We start from the raw sequence: 25,165 nt of genomic DNA on the forward strand, positions 1-25,165 counted from the left end.
GCTCATGTTTCACTAAATCTAGCAATAGAGAAAAGGGATAGTGCAGGATATGTTTGATTACACTCTGTGCTCAATCTTCTATTGCTGTAAATGTTTTCTTCAGAATTAACTGTGGACATGAATTCTTAAATGCTCATGTTTCATTAATTCTATAAATGTGAATGTTGTCTAGAAATTCTTCACTGCTTCTAAATAATATTCTCACTTCCTTTACATATCAGTTTATTGGAAGATTCTTAACTGCCTTTCACGAACTGGATACATCACACTTAATCACAATTTCAAAGCATTGTTTCTCAGACACTTATCCAGCTCTGCAGCATCACTACTGTATCAACGCAGCACACCAAAATACTAAAGGACCACTGACTCCATACCTAATGGCCTAGAACATTCTAGTGAGCACATATATAACTTGACTGAAATCATCTTCCAACCAAGTCCAAAAACAAACCTTGAGCATCATAGCTAGCCTAAAAATTCTTCACAAAACAGAGACAAACAAAACTAAAGCATAAAGAGAGAGCCCTCTCTGGTCATAGGTAGGCTAGAACCTGTGACCCAAAGATTGGTTAGTGGTTACCTCAGCCGTATTCCCTTGGGATTCAAAGGGAACAACCTGAGTGATAACAGAAAGGGCATTAAAGTTATAAAATGAAGCTATAGGCAATTCTATGTACCATTTCGCTACTGGAACAGTTAGCATTCGCTGGAAAAGGTGAAGCCTAATCGAATCATCATTGAGGGTGTTGGATGAACACCACAAATGAAAGGTCATTACGTGATTCGATGGATCTTCGCTTGAATTTCCATTGAATTTAGGAATATTTGAAGGAAGTTTATGAGGAATCACTGGCCACCAAGGGGCGTAAGAAATTGGATCATTCGTTAATCGGTTCAAATTTGGTAATTCCAGAGTTGCTACGAAGGGAAACTATTGATTTAGGTTTGGTGAAGCATACCCAGGATAAGATGGGATCGCCTGAGTAGTGGGTCTTTGCATACTAACATAATGTATCTAATGCTGGTAACTTTGATAAGGTTGATGGGAATAACCATTATAGTATGGTTGTTGATAACTGCTTTGAAAATGTGGTTGTCCATTACCTAAAGTGCCTTGTTGCTCAGGTCCTTGGTAGACTTGCTGGAATTGGGGTTGTTGATATTGCACCGGCCATGGTTGTTGAACCATTTGATATTGCCCAATACCAGATGATTGACCAAGATGTGGAGTCATAACACCTATTTGAGTCTAAGTCATTCCGGTTAAGGAAGCACTAATCTGAGATTGTGGCGGAGTCGTAGAGACAAGAGGTTGTTGTATTGTGACCTGAGAAATTTGAGGTTGACATACAAAAGGTTGTGCTTGTACTTGTGACATAGTCACAATAGCAGGCATAGTGGTAATATTCGACACAGGTAGGGTCGTTTGTATTGAATATAAAACCCTTGGTTGTTGAGGCAGTATTGGTATCCAACCATCAGATGTAATTCCAGTTTGTCCTAAATTTTTTTGTGAGCTCTCATACGGTTGTTCTCCAGGAGGGAACAATGAGAAAGCATACTACCCCCTGTATGGTGGCAATCCAATTCTCAAAGGATAGATGGGTCTTTGAAGACTGGGCTACCCAAATTGAAACTGGTATGTAGGATCAATTTGCTGAGCTTCAACATAAGAAATATCAGATGGGATCCCAGAGGAACCAATGGGACCAGACCATGTCGTCGAAACAATCCCTGGGTGGACTCCATCTAGCGATTGACAACTAGTTGGGACAGATGGTATACTAGAAAACATCATAGGAGTGGTAGCAGGAGGTTCTGTTGCGACTGTATCGGATGACACAGTCCTAGATGTTGATGGTTATTCAGACATATTCAGTCTATCCAAAAGATTTCCTAGCGATTCGATAGGAACATGCGATGAAGGATGATTGAAGGAACTAACTTCAGGAATAGAACGGTATAAGTGAATCCCAGCTCCAAAATGCAATGGAGTAGTAGATGGAAGATCCTCTACAACTTCTTCTATAGCAATCAGTGCAGGTGGAAGAGGTAGACCGTCAGGTCCGTAAAATATTTTTGGGGCTGAAGAAGGTATAGTTTCTACAGCGACATATACTGGAGGGGTGACACCTTCTGAATTCTAGAACTCAACTCCCGGATGTTTAGGTTATTAAACTTCAGTTTGTGGATCAGCTCTAGATGGCGTTGCTTTAGGTATTGTGGCATCTACGGTTACACTAGGATCATTTATAATGTCCTCTTGTAACCGTGAAACTTCTTCTATAAAGGTAGATGTACCAGAAATGATTGGGGTAACCGTAGTCTCTGATGATGTTCAAACACAAGTTTCAATTAAACCAATAGAGGTGGACTCAGTTAAACGAGACCATTTTTCCCGAAATGGTTTCGTTTCCAGAGTCAAAGACAATTGACACGCTAGCCTCTGCGAACAATGGGGTTTTGATTGACTTTCTTCCATAATTGTGGATTACTTGATCAAATTAAAATTAAAGAAAGGGGAAAATGTTATTTCGTAATAAATGAATTTTATGACGCTTTGACACAACTTGCTTTTTCAATTTTTAAGAGTCGAGAAAAAGCTAAAGGTGACTCTAGTCTCCTTCATTTTTTAATGAGCCTGAAGTGACAAGTGCTTAGATGGAATTTTTTTTTTAAGGAGCGGAAAAGGAACGAAAGCAACTACTCTGGAAATCTAGACAAAGGGATTACCAAAGAAATCGCAAAACTACAATATACACCTTGGTGGAAAATTAAAGAGAAATTACCAAGCACTTTACGTATGGTAGTCAATCTTCCCGAATGTAGTGTTAAGTGCATTGCGATCGATAGGGCGGCAGACACGGCTTCCTAAGGATAAATGATATCAGCCTATTGTGGTCTCCCAATATAAACTCGACGGTATGGGGAGCACAAGTCCGTACTATCACTTGTCATATCAAAGAGGAGGAATCACCAAACCTTCGATGAAAACGATAGTTACTCGGCTTTACGATGCCAGAATACATCTGTAGCCTAGACTTCTAGATGTTGTGCGTTAGGTTCCAAAACGTTTTTATGTTCATTGAGGTTTATTTTATAGTTGATCTTTTTAAGAAGTTTTCCTTTCAAGGTTCACTACATGATGTAGATGTAAAATTCCTAAATATGCAATCTAAAATGATAAATAGTCATTTGTTTTCTTTCAGCAATGAAAATCCTAGCTACCAAGGAAAGAAGAGTACGATTCTTTCAACAGAGAGCAGAGAGCACACACTAAATGCACTTTTCCTAAATAATTTTCTGCATGCAGTCTAAATTTAAATGCACATGCATGTATTTGTTTTTCCATTTCCTTAATGTGAGAAAACCAAAAAGAAAACTAAGTACATATCTGAACTACTTTTCTTCAAAGCGACACTTTAGCAATTTCTTTTTCAAAACGAAAGGAATACTAAGACGAAGCTTTCAATTTTGAATGTGAGACTTCTTTCAACACTTCAAATATTGAGAATTCAAATCAAATACAATGGAAAAAGTAAAATCGACTATCTAGAAGAGGAATACTTTACGACACTCTTCTTTTCGACTCACAATGATAGTTGCAACACTTTTGAATCAAAAGATGACAGTTCAATTAAGCTACTATTTGCAAAGGAGGACTATAAATGATGAAAAATACATAAAAAACACTCACAATTCTTTATCAATGGAGGCTGAATAATGTAAAGGAAGAAGGCTTCAACAATGATATACTGATCATAGGCAGCAAAACTACTTAATAGAGCTAAAAATAATGAAGAAAAAACCAAATTCTAGAGAGGGAAACAGTCTCATTCAATCATCGCACCTGTCCTTAAGGGAAACAGGGATGCATCTCACCTACAATACACGGGAGATGCAATGCATCCAGAATACCAGTTAGAGATAGTGCGATGGACCAGGGAACAAAACTGAGCTGGTTTTCACTCACAATTTGCAGCTAAGTTCAGTGATTTAGGCTGAGCTTATGATGGAGAGCAACAACAAGGTATAGGGGTATGATCTTATGAGGTTATTGAGCTACCACCAGGGCACTTAGGATGTTTCCAGGTCAGATGTTCAGTTCATAAACCAACCCAGAGACTGACTGAAGCAGCGTTGATCTACTTTGCACTTGCATAGCAAGTGCAGTTCGAAGGCTAGCTGGCTTAACTTGAAGCTCCGTCTATAGTTTATAAAGCAAACAATAGTAACAAACAATCAAACTATTCACTCCCCAGTGGAGTCACCATTTTGTTTCTGGGAAAACTAGTGTCTATTTGATCTGTTAGTCCCACTAAGACAGGTAGCTATCTTAGAAACAAACAATTCAAAGTAACTTGTGTTTTCCTTTATGTATGATAGATAAGAGAGAAGCAGAGAGCACCAACCTTAATCTTTCGCTTGGCTCCTTGCTTGTTTCCTCTCCCCTTTGATAGAGCTTTCCACTTCTTCCTCACTTTTCCTATTTTAAAGAACACATGTAGAGACAAAGCAACAAAATACCATCAAAGCATAGAGATCTATAATACCATAAACAATGCAGAATCAGAAGTACATTAACCATACAATTGAATTCACAAATACGAGATTCACAAGTACACAAGTATATGGAGGAAAACTCAAATAACTTTATTGATAGTAGAAGTAGAAGAGAGGATTACAACCCAGCTGTCTGATCCAACATCATCCTCCTAGCATGAAAGCCCTCTTCACCTCATGAAAAGCAAGATCACCCAACAATACAATGTCTCAAAGAGAAACCAACATCACTTCCTTATAAATTACAAAATTCCAGCCTCTAGATCTCTCAGCTGAGGGATCAATATATAGATTTTTGTAGAGGGGTGAGTCAGCTTCTGGGTTTTTGATTAGTTTCATTTCACTGATAGTTTTTGGTTCCACTTGGATATTTCATGATCTCTTACTCATCCCTAGGAAAATTCAGAGAGGCAAGTGTCATATGAGAAGTTTCTAGAAGATTCTCTGGGTTTCCACTTAGCAAACTATCTCTACCATTTGTCTACTCTCACCCACCGAACCCTACAGAAGGCTCTTTCAGTATGCATCACACCTGGCCAGTATTATAGTCAGTATGCATTGCACCCTTAGCATGGAGCAGTCTCTATGGTCCAATTTTGACTAGTTCTAAGTGGTTTTTCAGGGAGAACTTCTTGGAAATGATGTAATTAGTTGACCTTGATCTTTTAGGGTGTGGAACAACACTTTTAGGGGTTTAAGAGCCCTTGGTTTATCGACATATGTGAATGGGGTTGCAGTGCCCAAATATGTCTATAACACATATGTTTATAGTCCCGCACCTTTGTCCGGGTCCTTGGAGCGCGAAGACTGTGCTTCCACCGATTAGCCACATAGTCGGGCCACCCATGTAGGGCTTCAAGCGGCTACCATTCACCTTGGCTGGGAAGGGCTCTCCATTTAGTTTGACTAGTTGTACTATGCCTCCATCTATGACCTCCTTAACCATGTATGGTACCAGCCAATGCATTCTGATTTTTCCCAAGAATTTTTCAAGCATACTATCATACAGCAACACTAAGTCATTTACCTTCAAGGTGCACAACTTAATATGGCGATCGTGCTAGACCTTTTCATGCTACTTTTGTATTTGCTGACGAAAACCAGCCAGGAACTGTTCCTTCTCAAGTTCTTCTAATTGCATGAGCCTTTCTTCCAAGGCTTCGCGGTTCATCATACGTGTGAGCACTGCTATGTGCAGACTAGGTACAATATACTCCATTGGCATGATAGCTTCCATGCCATAAACTAACCGGAGAGGTGTTTGTCACAATTATTTCTTGCACATTGTCCGATAAGCCCATATTACTGCAGGTATGCATAGGTCCCAATCGCTTCGATGCGCATTGCATACTGTGGTTAGCGTAGTCTCCAGTATTTTGTTGAATGCTTCTACTGTCCCATTGGCTTGTGTGTGATATGTTGCACTTTTCTAATGATAAACCTAGAATTCTTCTATGAGTACACTGATGGTTTCATTCAGGAAATGTGTACCGTGATCACTCATTAAGATTTTTGGACAGCCAAATCGGGCCACCATGTGTTCAAACAAAAACTTCGCGGCCGTAGCAGTTGTGCAATCTTTGACCAACTACACTTCTGTCCAGTGCGTCAGGTACTCCACCACGGTGATGATGTATAAAGTGCTCATTTTTCCCTGAGGTTTGATAGGTCCCACAAAGTCAATTTCCCACTTTTCGAAGGGATGCAACATCATTTGTGGATTCATAGGCATCTCCTACCTTCGCGATGGTTTACGAGTCCTTTGACATATATCGTAGGCCTTACAGTGTGCTTTTGAATCCTGATGAAGGGTTGTCCACCACAACCCTACGTGGAGAACCTTTTGTGTTGTTGCTCGTCCTACATAATGTCCTCCTGCAGCTCCCCCATGTGCTTCTGTGAGGATCTAACTTCATTCAAATTCAGGAATGTACCTTCGCAATATCTCATCATTTCCCATTTTGTATAGGTGCCTTGTGATGATAGAAAAATCTACCACGCGTACCACCAATTCCTTCTTCTATTCAATTGAGTATTCCTTTAGCACAGTCCCTGTTGTTAGGAAGTGGTTTATATTTAAAAAGTGTCCATCTATGATGCACACAACAAAGAGCTGTGTGTTAGGTAATCCTTCCTCCAAACTAGTAGGTTCCTTGCCCATCTCAATACGTGACAAGTGATCCGGTCCTATGTTTAGCCGTCCAGGCTTTACCACGACGTCAAAGTCATATTCTTGGAACAATAAGAGCCACCTATAGATGCACCCCCCAATACAATCCTATTGACCAAGTATTTTAGCGCAGAATGGTCTGTATACATATTGAAATGTCCTCCTAGTAAATAGTGCCAGTATTTTTGGAGTGCATACACCATAGCCAACCCCTTATGTTCGGTGGTGGAATAGTTCTTTCCCACTTTGGACAACTTGTGACTTGCGAACATGATAGGGTGATCTAGGCCCTCTCCACCCTCTTGTGTTAGCACATCTCCCAGCGCTATGCACGATGCGTCAACATGGACATGAAACTCCACATCCCATTTTGGGAAGACCGGGATTGGGAAGGAGGCCAAATTCCCCTTTAGGACATCTAGGCTCTTCATGCAATCATCGTTCCAATAGAATGTGACATTATTTTTCAATAGTTTCTCCACTGGCGTAGTGATCTGGGCATAGCTTTTGATGAACTTCTTGTAGTATCCTATGTGTCCCAAGGTGTTAAGGGATAAATTCCCCTAGGGTCTTGGGTTGATACCATAACAGATCAGAGGTTGTCTATACAGATAAACACACATTCTGTACAGCCATAATGCTAATATAAGCAAACTATATGATAAGGGGCGTACCTAGGGGTCCTTCGTTTGATAAGATCCTTCCAGGGTCCAAACCCTCTTTGAGTTCCTTTTGCTCTTTAAACCTACAAAACAATCAATTCAAGAAAGTACAAAAGTATATGGACTAAACATCATAAAGAAATCATCTTCATAATATATAGAAAGGTAGTTAGTTATGCAATTAAACAACCATTCATATATGAATGATAACATGGATATCATAAACATGAACAAGATTTATATCAGGAACAAATACAAGTGTTTTTTTTATTATAGACAAATAAATTACAGAAAGGAATAATTTCACCTGATTCATCCTTTCGCAGGCTCCAAGCGGAACAGTCCTCCAGATTCTTCCAGTCTCAAGCCTTTAACAAACTCCTTCCATGAATTACTCCATGATATCACAAGTAGTAGATAGACATCATCACACAAGGAAACAAGGGTTTCCTATAAATGGGGGAAGTGCAGGAGGCACAAGGATCTTCAGACTTGGTCAGGGAAATCTCAGCATAATAACCTTTCTCTCTCTTCTCTCCTCCCTTAGGTCTTCCCATTGAAGCCTTTTTATACTTCTCCCAAAGTAGTTTTTTAGTTGGGAATTCGTTGGAAACAGTTGGGCCACGACCACTAACAGGTAATCAGCAAGTAAAACTCGCTATCTCCGCCCGAAATTAAGGATATTTTTTTTTTAAGTGTTTTAAGACATATACGTGGGCTAGGTTTACATAGACCCACGTACACATGCGTTTATCTCAGGGAAATGTCACGTATAAGGAATAAAACATTGTTTCTTAAATTTTAGACCAGGTCTGGAAGGAGGGTTTGCCCTAGGCCATGAGTGCAGCATCACAAACCTTAGGAGTGAGATTTGGAGCTATAACAGATGCCCCCTAACATATGAGGTCAGAAGGGGTACAAGATGGATGAAATGTATTAAGCAAGTACATGGAAAGGAAATCTGTCAAAAATTGAGAAGGACTTCACCAGAGTTCAGCCTGCCAAGCCACAAAAGGAGATCAGAAAGAAACACTGTCTGAGGCAGGCATACCCATGCTCAGAGAAAGTAAAGCATGTCCGCATATCAAGTACAAGTGGATCCACTAAGTATACAAGTATAAAGAACTGGAAAATACATAATGGATCATCTGATCACGATCGAACAAGTACATGTCTGAATATCACATATAAGAATGTCAATGATGTTGAAGAATGAACCGGATCACTGATACCAAAGACTGATCACAAAAGGTATGAAATGAGCATGATGGAATAGGATGGAACTACACTGCAAACTCAGGTGCCAGCATATAGAATGTTGCCATGAATGACTGCAACTTATAAGGTGGAATGGTATCAACTAGCAGCAACAGGAGCAACTGTAAAGTGAACCAATGAATGCTGATACAACCTGAGGTCTTCACCGACCGTCGTGGTACATTTATACACTGTGGGAATAAATGATCTGAAGTTGACCATGTGATAAATCATTTGATTACCAGTCATTGATGTATACTGTTAATAAATGTGAGACTACTCACCAATAATGATAATGAGCGTCAAGGTACCCAGTACAATCTAACAAGTGTGAATAGATGAGCTGGAGTCGAACACCTATAAGAATCTATCAATCAGGAGACAATGATGGTTTCCCACTATCGATAGCGAAGGATCTGCCACTAATGTCTACAAACTCCAAGGTACTACCAAATGGACTCTAGATCTTTTCCCCAGAGTAATGAGTCGAAGTCGATAGGGAAAGATCCGCTAGAAGGAAGGCATTAAGGCATCCTTCATCAATCTAGCATGAGTGTAACCTATAGGCCAATAATTTGGAAGGAATTGGACGAAAAAGATGTAGTAACCTGACCGAAGTACATTTCCGGCATACACAAGATGTGGCTAGCGCACGACAGAAACCCTCTGAACCAACGAATAATGAAATCTGACACAGAGGTGAGGTATCCACCAATAGGGTCAAATGGAAACCAAGGTACTACACGAATACCATTGTGTGATAATGTAAGCTGATGTCGAACACAAGGGAAACCACTCAGTCAAAGACCCATGATACTGATCGATGCTGAGCACAAGGTGACCTATCAATAATGAAAATAGGGCCAGGGTGAAATTCTAGGCCTGTCCTCAGAGCAAGATGTCATCGTTGATAAGGACAAGACCCACCAGCAAGAAGTCAATGGGGAACTTCTCAAACTGGCATGAGTAAAGGACCAATATAGCTGATGTGATGATAGACATGATACTGACAACTAGGGATGGCCGACTGAAAAATGAGTCAAGAGACACCGCAGAGAGGCTGACTCAGGCTAACTTCCCTTGAACAAAAGCATGACTCAATGTGACTATGTGGCAGCATATGATGACACTATATAAGTTCGTCATGTAGGAGGCATGAATGAACCCTCCATATGATTGGAAGAGATAACCAATCGGGGGAGAACTGACTCAATAACAAGGTTAAGGCATACCTAAGTCAAACTAAATCTCGCCCAAACGGAGGAGACTTTGTTTTGAGTTCTTTGTTCAAGGGCGACATGGCTGACTCTAGCTACCAACAAGAAATGGAAATATTGTTCAGTTCCCGCTCTTTTTGGAATATATAATTTTTTTGTCTTTTTCTTTTAAGCTGGAAAAAGAATAAAAGAATGCTATAGTACAGTGGAAAGAACGAATGTCGGCGAAATAGATGATCTAGTTCCTGGGATTGGAACATTCCTATGTTGAATGAAGGGAGGTGAAAACTGGTCAATAACACTCAAAGGTGTGTTCCTTCCATGGGTCAAGGCGTGTCAAGTTGCAAAGGTCAAAGATATGCAAGTAGGATTTTGCAGTCATCATGGTCAAAAGTTGGCTTAAACACGAGTCCAAGTGAAGCCAGCTCAAGGCTAAAAGGTGCAAATGGTCAAAATGCAATGCAGTAGTACAACTCAACACAAAGGAGCCTCTAGGGTATAAGACCAGAACAAAGCAAAGAAGCAAAGAGGAATGAGTCTTCATTGCATAAGTCATGGCAGGACTATAGAGGACTCCCGAGCCTACTCAAATCGGAGCAGCATGGGCAACAAATTTCAGTGAGGTGCTAACTACGATGCCCATGAAAAGGATGGCTCTACCATCATGCATGATTTAAAGAATCGGTCAATGAAGATGCTTTGCGAACCATAACACGATGGGATCGACCCTATGGCATATGTATCAACAAATGGAGGCTAGTATGCATAATGCAACAGAAAAATGGCTTCCCTAACCTATATGCCAGTGAGAAACCCATACCTGCAATGATGGGTCAACAGTCATGGAAATGTCTCGAAACCATCGAAAAAATGTCCAAAATGTCTTGAAAATCAAACCATTCTCGACATTCCAAGCTCCCAAGTTAAAAGTTACATGAGGCCGAACAAAATAAAATTTTGAAAAAAAATTTCATTTTCAAAACCTATAAAAGAGCTTTTGGACTGACCCTTTTCACCATTTAAGTTTGAGAGTAGAGAAGTGGAGCAAAAGGAGCAAACTTTTCATACCCCAAATTCAATTGTTCAGATTCTTCCAAAATCCCCAGGTAACTCTCATACTTGTCTTGCAATCCATTGTGACTAGTTTTAGAATTTTTAATTTATGTTTTACCCTTGAATTTTTTGCCAAAAATTTCACCGTGGCGTATACGCGGGTTGGAAATATGAAACCCACGTACATGCGGGCCCTACACGCGATTGTGTGCAAATGGAACCGCATATATGCCGTGAACATTTCAAACAAAAAAATCAACGGTTTAAAATAATTTCTTTTTCAAGATGCCAGTCACATGGCGAGAAAGAGAGCATACCTCAGTGGACGATGAGGTCATGAATGATCCTAATGCTTTGGATGCCTTATGGGGATGTGGTTTGCTAAAATTCTTCAAATTGCCAAATATGAAAGCAAACACACGTCTACTTGAGATGCTCATTGATTACTGGAGTATCGATGATGATTTGTTTATGATTGTCCAGATGCCACTCAGGATAGAAGTGGACGACATTTATTTCATCACAGGCCTTTCCCGAAGAGGAGAGGTAGTACATTCTAGGGGCAGGACACGAGGCAGTCTCTCGATCGAGGAATACGTACATATATATTGCCCAGGACATCCAGAGAAGGTTGGAAGTAAAATTCCAATAAAACATGTGGAGAGTCTATCGCTGAGGATAATCCTATTCACTATAGCCAGAGTGAACGGATCAGCTTCTCTGCACCAGGCATCACGGCTAGCCATGAGCTTGGCGGTAGAATGTTTGACCACCATATTTGACTAGTGTACTCCTCTTCTGGCCAACCTCAAAAGCCAGCTCACTTCCATCAAGAGAGGGCAGACCAAAAACTTTGGGTATGGGACTATCTTGTGTTCTTTCTTTTTTGAGAGGGTCCCTGCACTCCGCCCTAGGGTAGCGGTTTCCATCAGCACCCCACGAGATCCACGCATGGGCAGGTGGGCTGACCTGATGAAACGTCTAGGGGGTGGGGACGTCCCACAGACTTCATTTGACGATGACTTCTTTTCCTGGTGGGATCGGCAGATCATTTCCATAGATGACTACCCTTATGTTGGGTTGGATTTCCGAGGAGATCCCGATCTAGTATTACCACCGATTGGAGCATGGGGTGACATTGGTAAGTATTTTTTGATTTTTTGATTTTTTGGATTTTTCAAATATAATAATGAATTTTGAAAAAAAAAATTGATAGGATTCAAATGATTAATATGATGATCATGTTCCAGATATTGGGCCAGTACGACCAGATGATTTCCCACGGCACAGACGTCGCGGCCGAGGGGCTGAAGAGGTAGTTGCAGACACAGAGCGACTACTTCACATAGTCCAGCGTCACTTGGTGAGACTCACTCACGGAGTACCGATGGAAGCGGTAGAGGATCTTCCTGAGGATATGCAGTGTCATGTGGTTGGCATGCCACGTGACTGGGTTCGCACTTTTAGGCATGTGGCCAATGCGATAGCTACCTACTTAGTTGCTCATCCCGAGCCGGGGCATTAGATGTACCAGACATGATTATGGGCATTTGAGTCCCAATTTTGTATATTATTTTTGGATAGACTTATGTACACTCGAGATGTTTTACGATATATATACAGTTCGACTTTTTGATGCTTGATTTTATTGTGATGAATGATTGATGTGCCAGTCTAATGCTTGATTAGCGATAGAATCAGCTAACCAATTATGAGATCTTGGAATATGCAAATAATTAATATAAGTAAATGATCTTTGCAACAACCTCACCCTTAATATTGGCGATATAAACATGGATCCCTTACTCGATAAATGTTATTTAATTGTGACACTATCAATTGTGAATCAAGATAGACTACTAACGAGTCGATTCCGTGAGAAATTGCCTCAGATAGTAAATTAATGGCCGTAGTATATTTAGCCATATTATTTGAAGCGGGACCAATGCATACCCCCCTTGATACCGTCAACTGACCAGTTGGATAGTAGAGTACCCAAGCTGCGGAAGCGAGGTTCCCAGTGTGGCAACTAGCACCATCCGTGAATCCAAAATTGACCAAGTCATCCATCAACACCTGCCACAGCAGATCAAAAAGTGTTGGTATCAAAAACTCTCAATGAGATATGTACAAATATACACAATGTACAAAGAAGCCATTTCCTAGCTGCTACTTAAGAAAAGTACTTCTTGAGGTAGAGGCCGTCAGGGGGCTCCGCCCACTCGCTCCTAAGGATGTTTATCGGTACAATTATCGAAACCAATCAATATACTTCCTTCGGCGAATAACTGTGTTGGAGCCAATGGAACCGTACAAACATCGCTAGTCGGACTGGAGGACCTAGATTTGACTTCATGTGAAGGGGAATGAAAACATGACTGGCGATGTAAATCTTCCAAAGGTCGATATACAGTTGTCATTGCTTTGAATATCGCTTCATCCGATGAAAAAACAATATTCGAGCAATCCATCACAGAATTGGAATCAAGGGTCTGAGAATGAGCCACATCACCATCTATCTCTTTCTCAGAGTAAGGAGTAGAATGATTATCTGCAGAGTTATTGATAGATTCACATCTAGGCTCTATTGTAGACATAAGAGATTTTATTCCACCCACCTTGCCATCATCTGATGTGGTCACAGATGAATATATTGTTCCAGGATCCGAAAAATAATGAGATTGAACAAAATCATTCTGTAAGGGGACCTTGGAGGATGAAATTATATCTATTCTAGCAGTAGGAGGGGGAAGATCAAACATACCCATCAATGAAGAGTACATCCCAACTCCTAAATTCTCAGTAGGGGGACGGGGGTTATCCACTAAGGGAATAGTAGAGTCTGAAGTTGCTCGACGATCAACTGGAGAATAGTCCAATTGATCAACCTTAACAATTTTCCCCTCATGAGGAAAGAAAATGACATGAAACAGGGTCGAAACAACGGCCTCCATTTCGTATACCCAGTTCCTTCCTAAGAGGAGATTGTAGTCTAGGTTAGCATCGATGGCTTCTACTTCAATATTAACGACCTTCCCCCCAACACATATAGGAAAGGCCGGGATAATGTCATATGGCCTATGAGAATGACCATCAAACGCTGTCAATAGGGTAGGTTAAGGAACAACCGAAGGCGATCCAATGGCCTTCCAACATGACATAGACATGACACATGTGGAAGCTCCCTCATCAATAACCATCCAAAAAATATTAGTTTTATGGTAGGTAGACTTTATTTGGAAAGCCGTATGATGAGGAAGTCTCTTTTTGACATTATGCATATCAAAAGTGAGAGCTAAAGAATTATTTGGATCCATTGTCCCCATTGCCAACAGCAAGGCACTTCTTTGCGCTGGACACGACTAGAGACCCTCCAATGTAGACATAGCACATGGACTCTATGCCAAATCCTCAACAATGGAGTAATTCTAGGCTGCCCTAATATTACGGTTGATAGTCGTGTGTTTAGCAGAACCTTTCGGTACCCGTGGTATAGTCTCAATAGAGGGTTGCTCAATATGAAGTGGGTTCGTAGTTTCGGGAACTGATTTATCCTTGGAAGTTTCACCTTCACCATAATTGTGTGACCGTGTGGCCACATTAGCGTGGGAACCCATCATGAAAACATTTGATGACTTATCCCCTTTCTGGTTTCCCCCTACGGAGGTACCAGGATTTGAACTCGCGCCAGCAAGCAATTGTTGCCCTTGTGGAAAAGCGTTGGTTAACACAACTTGAGAACTAGAAGTCCCTTGCTGCCCTAACAAGCGCTGAGCATCATGAATCTTTGGGCAGAGATGAGTTAAATGATCTCCACTGCATAGCTTGCATGGAAACTTGACTTTCTTTCTAGACTCATTACTACCACCACCAGCATTATTGTCGGATTTATTTGCGTCAGCCTTCCCATCGTGACTCTTTTTCTTACCTCGTCCTTTCTTTTTCCCATTGGAATTTTGATTTCCTTTGGGGTTATCAGATTGGATGGCATTTATTGAAGAGGGTTGGGAAGATGAAGGGTTAAACGATGTGACTTGGTTGTTAGAAGCAGTTTGTAAAGACAACTACTGCAGTTGGCTCAGCTAGTTCACCGCATTTGTCTCTACTGATCCAACGATACCATTCACATGTGGACCTGGCTTCGACTTGGCTATATCAACCTTAGACCCAGGAGCATCAGGCAAGATTTTTTGTAGGATCCCAGACTGAGAGTAAATCAATTCTAATTGCTGGGCCCTAAAAATAGCTTGCTCCTTAGAATAGACTCTGGACATGGAGACATCCTTAGATATTTCGGGTTGTAAAGATTTTAAAAACCATTCGAGACGGTATTCCGGAGGAATTTTGGCTTTAATGAGCCTCTTTCTCCATCTCCATTCCTGAATATGGTCAAAAATGTGAGTTGTCTTGTCTTGACGAAAAGTGGCGAGAATTTCAGTTCTGGCATCATAGCGGATAGGCAACTGGAAATGATTTAAGAAAATATTAGCTAAGTCAGCGAAAGATGTAAAGTTACCCCTGGAAACTCTATATACCACTTGGTCGCATTACTAGTCAAGGTGCGCTGAAAAAGTCTCAACCTAATTGAGTCATCAATAAGGGAGTTTGATGAGCACCACAAATGGAATGTCGTTACATGGTCGCCTGGGTCTTCACCACCCTTCCCTTCGAATTTTGGAATGTCCAAAGGGAGTTTGGTTGGGACTGGAGGCTAGGCCCGATTATATTTGATTGGATCGTTTGTTAATTTCATGAGATCTGGCAAGTTCAAAGTTTTCAGAAAAGGAAGCCTAGGAGGACCTTGGGGATTCCACCCAGACTGGGAGGAGCCCACAAATTTCTGAAAAGATGGGCCTGGATTTTGGAAGGAACCAAGCTGCCTGAAGCATCCAGCAGAACTGGCTGAACCAAAAGGAAAGCCTTGTGATCTAGTAAAACTCGGAGTCTGACCAACTCCGGCCGCAAAACCTCCATAAGGGGTGAAGCTTCCTCCTAAAGGATTATAAGGAGTCGATAACCCCTGATAAGGATTCCAAGCAAAGGCTAAGGGAGGAATACTTCGAAATGAACTAACTGTGGAGTACGACACATTCGCTTGTTGGCCAAAAAATGGATTCCCAGTTCCCATGCCACTAACCACAGGGTTAGTCCAACCTTGAAAAGGATTGCTGCTTTGTCCTATAGAAGAAAAAGGCATAGATCCTACTGTCGGGTTGGAATGTGATATATGTCCACTTCCAAAAGGAAAACCTTGAAATGAAGCTGATCCACCCATCATGGATGTGGAGGCACTAAACGGAACTGATGGAATACCCTATGAATGGGTGGAAAATGGGAAGAATCCAGTACTAAAAACATTGGCTTGGGAATTTCCACTCGTAGAAGGAATGGAGGTAAACCCAGCTAAATATGTGCTAGCAAAGGACCCAAATAACGATGCAGAGGGGATGGAAATAGTTCCTCCCCCTTGTACTAATGTTGGAGTCTGCATAGATGTAGCACCTGTAGTAGACTCCATGCTTCCAGTAGTGATCATCGATGGTAAGTGCGTAATGTGACCTGGACTTGATGGTCTATGCGTCGGAGTCCCAACGTATCGTAATACTTCTGGATAACTAGAAGGTAAGGGAGAATTTAGAGCCGCCAACAACTCTGGGAGTTCTTCTACCTCTATGTTGTCTTCCGTCTGAAAGAGAGCTTGAGAAAGAATAGGAGTGTTCCTCTCTTGTTCTGTAGAAGTACCATGCCTATTCTAAACATTAATGTCCCCGAGGGGAGGATCAATCCCCGATGCATTAGCTACCATGGGACGAAACCCACTGGCAGTATTACCTCTGCGCCTTCTAGGAGAAGGCTCTAAACTTGGTGGTGAAAGACCACGAAGTCTTCGAGACCGTCTAAGTGATCGGTCAACCACTTTGAATTTTTTATTAAGATCTAGCTAAAGACTCAAAAAAGTGAAAGCTAGGCCAACTAAGAGCACAGAGCACACACTAAAAAGTCCCTAAAAGATATCAGCCAGTCAAACAACTTTCGAGTATTTCCGCTCCGGGTGATGAGGATCGGACACCAAAATACAAGAAAGTGAAATAAGGGGCCTTCCGAAGATAGTCTGGGATAATGATGGCCCAGTCCTATCAGTGAAGGTAACAGAGGAAGTTACGCTGACCTCCTAACAATAGCCTGCGGCGATGCAAGCCCCCAAGCTTCGCAAGGGTGCCCTACAGTAATATGGTTGAGAGTGATACAACATCGACCTCAGGTTCCATAGGATTCCCCTCCGCAGCCACCTATGTAGATCCCTAGGAGTAGCGACTAAGGTTACCAACTTGTATCAGAATCCAGGCAGAATAGTCTTGAGGTTAGATCTGACAAGTAGGAGACGGGGTATCTCTCTTCCCTATCTTCAAGAACCCTCGTGCTTAACTCCCAGATCTGGAGCTTTCCTGGTCTTCCTAATGATATTGGATTTTCACTCACTATTTAGACTCCTATGTTTGACAGTTTAAATGGCCTTGGAGAGTTATCTCTCCACTCGCCTAATCCAAGGCCCTAAAATATCCTAAAAATTGTTGGTGTGTCTAACCTGACAATTATAAAAAGTTCTAGTATATTTTAATTAGCGCTTGTTTTTAAATGGGCTGTGCTTTAAGTCAAGGGATAAGCAGAAGTGAAACTAGTGGTGTTTTGACGCAAAAGAAATTAATAAAAACCAAACTACATGTGAATGCACTTGTTTTCGTTTTTCGATGAAAGAAATTTCTACTGGGTTCAGAGGAACCTCAAAGAAAGCAAGAAATTTTTCTTTTCTTTTCTTTTACTCACGCTTCACACTCACAAATGTTAACAAAACTATGGATGCCTAAAAAGATGTGCAAATTTATCCTATTGCAACAAATACATGTTGATGCAAAACTCAAAACTACTCTTAAATCAACAAATGAAAGTTACTTGTTTATCAATTTTTTAATTTGCCACTTAAAATGTTTAGATAGAATATGAGTTGCTAATCGTTCATTTCTTCTAAACACTAAAAACAATTTTCAAGACAAACAAAAATGCACTTTCATTCACTAAAAGAAACTAAAATAAAAACAAAGTTCAAGAAAGCAAAACCAAGATTTTCAAAAAGTTTTCTTCAAAAGCAAAAGAAAAAATGTCTTTTCAAAAGTTCTCTAAACAAGACTGAAATTTTATGATCGAAGAATAGGAAATGAAACACTTTGCGAGTTTGCAACACAAAACAAGTGAGAACTCAACAAGAATGTGTTTCAAAATGCTCTTAACAATAAAAAAACAGCAATAAGACATTGGCAATAAAAACCAAAAGATTGAAAAGACAACTTTCAAGAAAGTGTAAACCAACAAATTTTGGAAAGCAAGAAAAGAAAATGGTATGAAAAATATAGTTTTGAAATGCAAACCAAAAAGCCACCAAAATAAGATTTGACACAAAGACTGAGATCAACCTTTCTGCCCTGACAAAACAGAGAAGCCAAGACTCCTAACAAGAAATCTTGTGTGCTTAACAAAAACAATGACGGTTGAAATAAAACCAATAAGACCAACACTTTCCAAAATTAGAGAGAATTTGAAATTAGATACCTGCTGTAAAACTAAAAACTGATACTGAAAAGTAATTGTTCAGGACTGAATCAAACCAATAGATAGACCTTTAGATGCAAAAAGATTTGAAAAATCTTGAAAATTACAAGATATACGCGACTGTATTGATGTACAATTGCGTGTATACGTGACTGCGCCTAAGGAAACCTGCGTATACATGAGTTTACTTAAGGAAACATGCGTGTATATGCTTCTGTAAACAAGAAAAATGGCGTATATAAAAGATTTCAAGAAAAAACAAAAAACAGTCTGAAGAAACTGACCAAACTTACAATTCAAATTCCTACAAGAACAGACTACACAGTAATAGGAAGTAGACAGATAGCTGAGCCCTGATTGGGTTGAACCAACCCAAACTAGGAACAACAATATTGTTGTCCCCAGTGGAGTCACCAACTCTGTTAAGGGATAAATTCCCCTAGGGTCTTGGGTTGATACCCTAGCATATCAGAGGTTGTCTATATAGAGAAACACACATTCCATATAGCCAGAATGCTAATATAAGCAAAGTATACGATAAGGGGCGTACCTAGGGGTCCTTTGTTTGAGAATATCCTTCCAGGGTCCAAACCCTCTTTGAGTTCCTTTCGTTCCTTAAACTTGCAAAACAATCAATTCAAGAAAGTACAACAGTATATGGACTAAACATCATAAAGAACTCATAAAGTACAACAAGTATTCAACATCAAGTGTAAGTTTGCTACATGGTTCTTATCCAATCCAAAGAGAGTCCAATCATCCAGGTAGACCTCGAGGAATTTGTGGATATATTCTTTAAAGGTTGCAACAACTATGCGTGGAAATATGGTTGGCACATTTTTTAACCTAAACGGCATGATGGTCTATTGAAAGCAACCCCATTCAGTGGTGAAAGTGGTCTTGCTCCCGTCTTCCAGTGCAATTTTGATTTGGTGGTACCCTGAGAACCCATTGGTAGAAGAATATGCTTCTCACGTGCCAACATTTTCTAATACTTCATCTATGAACGAGGTCAGGAATGAGTCGTGTACGTAGGCGTCATTCAACTTCCTAAGGTCCATGCATATTCTTATCTTGTGCTTCTGCTTTTACTCCTGTACTACCATAGGGATTACCCAGTCGGATTCTTCCACTGGCTCAATAATTCCGACTGCAAGAATTTTGTCTAATTCTACGCAGACCTTTTCCTTGTACTTCGGATTTAAGCGGTAAGCCCTTTTCTTAACCATCTTCACATCATGTTTTAGGGTGATCTTCATCATCCCTAAATCACCAACAATCCCCTTTAAGTTCGTAATCTTAGTCAGGAATAGGTCTTGGTACTCACGGAGTAACTCAGTGACCTTATCCACTATGGAATCATCCCAATAGTCAGCGAGCATTGCATAATTTGGTTCAGCCTCCATCCCAATGTTACTTGCCTTTTCCTTACTGGCACGATGATGTCAGGATCTTCAATCAATGGTCCTTTAATCTTGTGATAGCCTTCAGTTTCTGGAATGTTATTTTTTTGTGGATCTTCATCCTCCTCCTCAATGTTTACATTGTAACACTCCAGCATGTAGCTCATCTGGGTCACCCATTTTCGCTGCAGCACCTCCATTGGCTACTGAGGTATTTTGAAGATAGTTACTTTTACTGCTTGTAGTGCATCATCAACAGTATCCCACCAATGATCCTCAAATCTGAAGGTTAACAAGAATACTTTGTGCAAGATATCCCATTCGCTTGTGCCATGGCAGAGCTCCGTCTCAGTGTACCAGTTCATGGGTATGATATCCAGGGTATGACAGAAAAAGTGCATCCACTCAGGTTGTGAGTCTTCCCCATAGACCTTGGTCCATTTTGTGAGGTGTGCAGGTGGATCATCCCATCCATCATACTTGTCTGTTAGCCATATTTGAGGCTTTCCAAACCACATGCGCATCATCCTTCTACATTTGTGCAAGTTCTCAAAACCTCTTTGATGCATACACCACCATCTGGTTGGTGTAGTGCGTAGTGTCCATTTCAGAGTGTTGAAACACTACTGTTCTGGTACTTCTCTTTAAAATGTGTTTAGGAAATCATCTACCTAACTCAATGCATCATACATAGGCATATCTCTTACCTCTGTCTCCATGTAACACAGAAACCTTGTCATCATGTTGCAGTTGAGCGTGGTTACCTCGCGTAACCAATTCTGCCATCGTTATATCTCCTTGTCTGAATCTAAGGTGCAGGAGCTTTCGTGTTCCCACGAAATCCTGCCGTTCGCTGCTGGATTCACTTGGTCCTGCTCCTGCGCAGTTATCTTGTAGATATAGTCTATATCATTGTCACTCTCGTAGTCACACACTGGATCTATGTAGCATGATCCTTCCACAGGGTCTAAAGGTATTGTTGAGCCTCAAAACTAACCTTTCCTTAGCAACTTTTCTCCTCCCTTTTCTTTGTCTTTCCATGAAAAAAATGCATCCCTATCATCAATAACTAGTACATATTGCCTTAAGGAGAAAATTTTAGTGATTTACAAGTTACGCTTTTATGTTTTGTTGTTTGAATAAGTTTTTATCTTTTAGCTACAGAACACAGCCTATTATGCAGCTAATCAGCTATTCCGTAGCTACTTCCATGCTTTAATAGGTTCTAGGTGTAAGAAGGAGAAAATAACTACATGGGTAGCTTGGAAATCATCATGACATGGATCGTGTATTATTCACCTAGCCCAGGTAGACAAGGAAGATGGTACAAGACTTCGGTCAAATGAGAAGTCAAACGTAGAGACCAAAGGAAAACATGACTCTGTTTTGTACATGTTTCATAGTGATGGGATCCAAAACAACTTCCTAAATCCACAGACTCCAACAATCATCTGTACAACTGAATCCAATAGCCATCATCTTAGATTTATGTCTCCTGCAGCCAAGGAAGAGAATTCGATGTGCTTGTCTGCTACGTGTTTTTGGCTGTAGCTTATTTTTCTCCACAAACATTTTTATAATTCTCTTATAAATACCTATGTAAAGAACTCAGAACCAGTTCAAATTTCCTGATGTATTAAGCTCAGACTATTGCGCTGTAATTTTTGAAAACTCATTTACTCTATTTTTTTTTAATATGAAGACTGCAAGTTTCATTGATATTTGCAAACGTTTCTTGGAGTTTTGATTAAGTACGCATAACCTGAGCAGTTGCAGAGGGCCCCTGCGCTGACTGAGGTTTCATTTTGTTTTGTTTTGTATTTTATAGTTAAATTGTAAATTTATCATTTCTTCCATATTGTTCATAACCATTTTTCATACTGACCCTATTTATAATGCATCATTTCTTCACTAATGCAGAATAGTTTCTTTCAGTACATAATAGATTCTTCTTGTTTAATTTATTTCTAGTTTCTATCAATAGTTGGAATTTGATATCCAATAGTGCAATGCAGTTTATTTCATTTACTGTTTCACTAGTTTTTAAATTTCCTAATAGACTGATCAGTGCCATTACTATTCCTACCATTTTATTACTAGTTTAGTGACTCATGGAGTAGATGAATGTTTCTAAGAAGCCCTTCTAGTTGATAACTCATCTTAAACTAAGTGGTTGAATACTTCATTCATGCAATGCGTCTTTTCTACTTTTTTTGCATTTATCTTCTCTTAGAATAATGAAGTATATAATTCCTCAAAATGTCATCCCAAGGAGGTTTGTCTTCCAAAATTGAGAGGCAGAGTAACTAAGTATTTCATTTAGTTTTGTTGCAATTTCACTTTCAGTTTTCATTTAGTTTTGTTCCTGCAATAGACTAAACATTAGTTGTAATCTCACTTTCAGTTTCAGTATTTCATTTTGTTTTTTTTCCATAATAGATAGTTGCAAATTCACTTTTTAGTTTATAACTCATGATTTGGAAATAATGATATGATTAGGAATAGAAACTCTGATTTCATTTCTAGATTAAACTTTGCTTCCAAATCTTACTTAAGCTCTTTCAGTTCTCATTTCTTTATGCTCTTAGCAGTCTTTACAAAAGTATATTTAAGATTTTCTTAGTTACATTGTAAATCATTGGGGATTAAAAGATTAGAAACCCCCAAAACAACATAAAACTAAAAAACAATGAAGTAAGAAGGGTCATCTAGCACATATAGTGCACTACACTTCATCAACTTATGATACCCGGATTGATAATTTATGTAGAGAAATTTAGGACACTAAATTGACCAAACATTTTTGCGTTATTGTAGGGGAAGTGTAACTAGGTAACCTTATCTCTTACATTCAAAAAAAAAAAAAAAAACAATGACATGCATAGAGAAAGAGACTCTAGGGGTAGATTTATAGCTAGGGGCAGAAGTTCGATTCCTACAACACCACCTACTCCACCAAGAGTTAGAAAAGGCACACCTACATCCCAGACTCATACTCCCACCATAAGATTCTTGGAATTCAAGGGGTAAAAACTCAATCAGAAGATTCTACTACTTCATCTACCAAAACAGTCCTAAGAGAGAAAAAGTTTGAAACTCCAACAGCAGGAATAACCTTTCTCACCTCAACAAGAGAGCCTATTGTAGTTGATGAATTAGGAATACCTAGTGAGGAAGAATAAGTAGAAATTCTCTCCTACAGTCCATTAATAGAAGGACTAGAGGAGGAGGGAATAACCTTGTAGGTTGAGCCCTATGCTGACTCTGAAGAAACTATAATGGCAGAAGAAGAACAAGATGGAGAATTCTCAATATTTGGAGGAGGGGGTAGAGGGAGAGGTAGAGGAAATAATGGATGCGGTAGAGGTAATAATGGAGAAGGTAGAGGAAATAGAGAAGTAGATAACCCATTTGGATTCCCTATATTGGATGAGGAAACACATACCACAATGAAAAATATTTCACCATCTGTCCTCCCAAACTTCTATGGGTTGAGAAGTGAGGACCCTAAAACATTTTTGTTTGAGTTTGAAGTGTTGTGCAGAACCTATGACTATCTAGAGGACTCTCAAAAACTCAAATTGCTCCCCTAATCCAATGGGGAGGGGAGGGAGGAAGGGAAGAGAATAAGCCAATGGGATTAATCAATTGGTTTTCTCCTTCAACACTAAAAGGGGCTACTTTGAAATGGTTCATGGGGTTAGTCACTCAATCCATTAGAACATGGAATGACATGAAAAATACATTTTTGGATAGATACTTGGATTATTATATGCCTACCAATCATAAAGATGAGGTGTTCAAAATGATGCAAAGAGAGGAGGAAAACTTAGAAGATTTAATTCATAGATTCAACTATAATTTGAAAAGAGAAAAGATGAACAATTTAGATGAAGAAACTTTGAAAGCTCTTTTGTTAAAAGCCATTATAGATGAGTGGATAGATATAATTAAAATGATGGGGAAGAGAGATATCTCTCGACTTACATTGAGTGGCATAGGAGAACTATCTGTTCATCTCTCAAGAGGGAAATCAAAAACAGGGAAAGGGACGAGAGATCCTTCTCTTGTTAGAGCAAACAAATCTACAACTGGATATGTAAGCAGGGAAAAAATTGGCAATATGCTTGATGAGTTTAAAAATGACATTCTAGGGAGCCTTAGTGAGCAATTAGACACCCTTAAAATTCAAAACAAGCAGAAAATAGAGGCTGATGCTTTAGTCGTATTTTGTCCAAAATGAAAAAAAAACATGCTCTAAGGGAATGCCCTTTAGATGCAAAAATTGTAGAAACTTGTATGATTTGTTCAGAAAGTCATGAGACCAAGGGTTGTCCCTCAATCCTAGGTCTTAGCACTATCTTTCAGTAGGAAACAGTCCCAAATTCTACAGAACCTCTTTGTTTTGTTTCAAGAATACCTTTCCAGGGGCCACAAAATCAAGGATTTAAAAATCCAATGTATCTTCAGCCCCCACCAAACTAGAATTCTTGGCAGCAATCTTGGCCTCAACCTCAATCTCAGTATCAATCTCAACCATGGGCACAAGGGGTTCAAAATCCTTATGGGATATTTTCTCAATATTATTAATATCCTCCATCCTATTAGAATTATCCTCCCCCACAAAATAAATAGCCACAACTTTCAAATAAGAACCCTCAACTTTCATTGCCATTTCCACAACAACCCCCACAACAAAGTCAAAATCCTCAACTTTTATTACCATTTATATAGGAACCAAATCAGCTACCTACCCAACCATTACCAAACTCCAGCAATAAAAATTCTCAGAATGCTTACATGGTAGAAGGACAACAATTTCCAACTTACTTGATTACTCCTCTAGATCTTAATGATGTTCAACTAAGATCTGGTAGGATATTAGAAAAGGAAAGACCTTCTGTAGTTATTCAAGAACAAGACACTTTTGAGGAAGATTCTTTAAAAGTCAATAAATTTTTTGAGGGAACATCCCTCCAAAACCAAAAAATTGAAAAAGAAAAACAAAAAGAACCAGTGAACACAACTCCTATCATTGAGCAACCATCATCTACCTCTACACCTCCTTTTCCTAAGAGACTACAAATTGAATATAGAGGGGTAGAAAAATAGATCTTGTTGCCCAATTATAATTTTCTAGATGAATTGAAGAATGTCTGTATCAGAATTCCTTTGCCACAAGCCATTAGAGAAATTTCAATTCTAGCTAAGACAATAAAGGAGATGAGCATC

Source organism: Pinus tabuliformis, chromosome X (assembly GCF_031772625.1).
Source record: "Pinus tabuliformis cultivar Carrire ecotype Pingquan chromosome X, CPIR1, whole genome shotgun sequence".
Taxonomy (NCBI): Eukaryota; Viridiplantae; Streptophyta; class Pinopsida; order Pinales; family Pinaceae; genus Pinus; species Pinus tabuliformis.